Here is a 3,815-nt window from a genome sequence, read left to right on the forward strand (position 1 = left end):
GTTTTTTTTTTTTTTTGCACACGGCGGTGGAGGCCTAAAGCGAAAAGGTTTTATAAAACCCAGCTGAAGGCCTAGGACTGGGGCGACGGCGCACGTGCCCACAGAGAGGGCTCTGAGTGCCGCCTCTGGCACCCGTGCCATAGGTTCGCCACCACTGCTCTATACAATACCGGACAAATAGCTGTCCAATCTCTTCTTTAAAAACTTCAGTGATAGAGCACCCACAGCTTCTGAAGGCAAGCCGTTCCATTGGTTAATTGTTCTCACTGTCAGGAAATTTCTTCTTAGTTCTAGGTTGGTTCTCTCCTTGATTAGTTTCCATCCATTGCTTCTTGTCCTGCCTTCAGGTGCTTTGGAGAATAGGTTGACCTCTTCGTCTTTGCGGCAACCCCTCAAATATTGGAAAGTCTGTCAAGAACTTTCTGGATCTTGAGCCTGTCTTCTGGAGTATTGGCTATTCCTGCCAGCTTGGTGTCATCTGAAAAATTGGCAATGTCATTCTTTTTTCCTCTTATATTAATCCCTATGCATTCAATGAGGTTTTCATCCTTGGTTTTATGCATTTGTGTAGAGGTGTACTGATTTTATTTACATATAATGCACCTCCACTTTCTCTGTTGTTAGGTCTGTTTCAATTTATATCCTTCCAGCAGTACATTCCAGTTGTGAGTTTCATCCCACCATTTAGCAATTACATGCATTCTATGACTCAGGTTTGTAGGTAATTTGCATACTGTATGGTTTCTAAGGTGTTATGCATTTCCCCATAGCAGTGGATCAATTATTTTGCAAATTTGCCAATTTTGTATTATTCTCTTCTGCTTTTGCATGCTGGAAATGTAATAAGAAAAGCAATAGTTATGATTAAAAACAAGATTGCTTATTTATTTAATGTATTTGATTTACTTATATTTCACGTTCCACTATGGAATCTAAAACAATTAAGAATACTCAGAGGTGATGCAAAAAATAAATCACTGAACAATTTAAAAATAAAGTATGTCCATTGAAACATTGGATAAATACTGTAGGTATGAAATTCCCAGAAACCTCTTGGATTAGTAATGCAGAGATAAAGCAACAAAGAATTAAAGTAATCTTTGTTTTTAAACATGAACTTTTTGATTTACTTTCTATTTTTCACTTCCCTGTTTATATATTTGTATGTTTGACAAGAAACGACTACATTCGTTACTTCTTGATTTTTGAGGGGAAAGTTTCCAGTTCTAGAATTTAATTCTCTCAACTCTCCTGCCAAAAAAGTGGCATGATAGAAATAATAAAGATTCCTTAGTTTCTCATATGACACAGGATGCTGCCTTGAAGAATCAGTAGGAAAGAAACTCTTAGAAAAACACTTGCAAAGAGATGAAAAAGGTGAAGTCACAGTTTGTGCAGCCCTGCTTAGTGTCAATTTGGAGGGATTTTGAAGCAATGAGTACCTTCAGTACCTCTTGATCCTGTTTAGAATCCCCCTTAATTAGCAGTAATTGTGTTATTGCTTAACACTTCTCTGAAACATCTGGAGTCTTTCTTGTAGTTGTCTTGTTCTTGTAGTTTCTTGAAATTAAGCCTCCTACTAATTGTGGTTGGAAGGGATACCATCATAACTTACATTGTAACTTTCTTATTCTGTGCTGTATGTGGCTGCTCTTATCTAAAGCTCTCTAGATGATGATACCAGAATAGAAATGTTGCCTGCTCTACTTATTAATTCCATGTTGTTGTTATTTTTAAAAAAGAGCAAATCTTTCATAATACAGGGAAAAACAGAACTGAACTCAGAACTAAACTTCAAATTTTAGGAATAGAACATTCAAAATGTCTGTTTCAGGTTCCTCATTTTTCATACGCCTCTTTGAGAAAGAAGATTTGTGCCACTAAAAAAGAGAACATAGATCAGTGCATTCTAATTTATATTGTAGCATCCACCCCATTCAGTTAATTTGTAATTCACCTGAGATCACCTGAAATATCCACCCATCAATTCCAAGTTCCAAATCCTGTTCCAGTACCATTTTTCATAAATATCCCTTTCAGCCTCACATCATTGCGCCCATACATTAAAAACAAGTAGGATGAATGGGTTACCTTTAAGTGTTCAGAAATTCAGAAACTCAGAAGATTTCTTTGTTGACAGCTAGCAGCAACTCTCCCCAAGAGACCTGTTATAGGAAGGCACTTAGAAAGAATTGTGCTATATGCATGTAACATACGTGGGATATATTAATTCTAAAATTAATAATAATTCAATCCTGGAATTTGTACCCCCATTCCATTCTTCTCAAGAAATCTTACTGAAAAAAGCTTTGAGACTTGTGCTTAGGAAAAGAATTGCTTTCAATTTTAGGTAGCTGCCAAAAAAGCACACAGAAGGCAGTCTGCAGTTGAAATAGCTTTGCATGGTATCTCTTTAGCTGAACTGTTGTTGCTTCTGCTTGGATCCCATTTTACTATGTTCCCAAAAGCCTTCATCCACTTTTATAAATCCTGAGGCCCAAATTGCTGATTGAATGTTGCCACCCCTTAACCACTGGATACAGATATTCTTGGAGAAAAAATTGACACTGAAGCAAGTAACAGGTGGTAAAATAATGAGCTGGTGGTACAGGTAGGGAATTGGAGATCAAGCAGGGAAAGCGTAATTGTGGACCACCAAGCCAAATAAAGCCCCTATTTTGAACTCAGGACAACGCAAAACCTCTTTCTATTTGTTCTCAAAAAGAATTACCAGGACGTTTAGGTTTACATACTGTAGTCCTGTGCTAGAGTGTTTTTTTTATTATTTTTGTTTTGGATAAGTGTGATTTCATACCACTTTAGAAAATTCTTTGGGTTTTGTAAATGACTTACATTTTTATCCAAAGAATGTTTTGGAAATAAGCAGGTTAATGGGAAAGAACATTTCAGGCATTCATGATAGCAAAAAATAGATGCCTCAAGGTTACAGGGATCCTTTTTTCTGTCAAGTTATACAATGGCCTGACTAATGTTCTGTCTTTCTATATATTTCAACTACTTTTTATTGTTGAGGCTTTACTTGTAAATTTGGACTATCTGTAGCAGCCTATTTAATTTCTCATTTTTGCATTCTGTAAACAAACCCACAAATTTAATATGAATACAGGTACTTGCAACAGTTCATTTAGTGACCGTTCAAAGTTACAAGGGCACTGAAAAAAGTGATGACTGTTTTATGACCGTTTTTCACACTTACGATCTTTGCAGCATCCCCATGGTCACATGATCAAAATTCAGACAGTTGGCAACTGACTCATATTTATGACAGTTGCAGTGTCCCAGGATCATGTGATCAGCTTTTGCGACCTTCTGACAAGCAAAGTCAGTGGGGAGTCCAGATTCACTTAATAACCATGTTACTATCTTAAGAAATGCAATGATTTGCTTAACGACTGTGGCAAGAAAAGTTGTAAAATGGGACAAACTCACTTAACAAATGTTTCATTTAGCAACATAAATTTTAGGCTCAATTGAGAACTACCTGTATATGAAAGTTATGAGATTGGTGTTTATAGTTTTTTCCCTCTTTTACATTTGAAATATTTGCATATGAAATAAAAAATAGATACATTGCAGTATATGGTTTAAATTTACGTGCTCGTTTCAGTGTGGAGTAGCCTAATGATTTTTTAAGTTAGTTAGCACGCTGTTTACATTACCTGATCGTACATTGTACATTGCCTGATTTAACAATCGTGTATTATACAATGTTTAGGGGAAAATGCATGAAATTGGTTTTGGGATCTTCTCTGATTCTTCTCTCTTTTACCCTCTAGATGGTATTCACAGCGTTA

General features: G+C 36.2%; 1 protein-coding gene across 1 annotated transcript in view; it reads left to right on the forward strand.

Moving 5' to 3' along the window:
- Positions 1–3,815, forward strand: part of CELSR1 (cadherin EGF LAG seven-pass G-type receptor 1) — a 153,960-nt gene that overhangs the window by 46,629 nt on the left and 103,516 nt on the right. The gene's annotated exons all lie outside the window — the stretch shown is intronic.

This window comes from Protobothrops mucrosquamatus, unplaced genomic scaffold (genome assembly GCF_001527695.2).
Source record: "Protobothrops mucrosquamatus isolate PMUCROS unplaced genomic scaffold, P.Mucros_1.0 scaffold1976, whole genome shotgun sequence".
NCBI classification, from domain to species: domain Eukaryota; kingdom Metazoa; phylum Chordata; class Lepidosauria; order Squamata; family Viperidae; genus Protobothrops; species Protobothrops mucrosquamatus.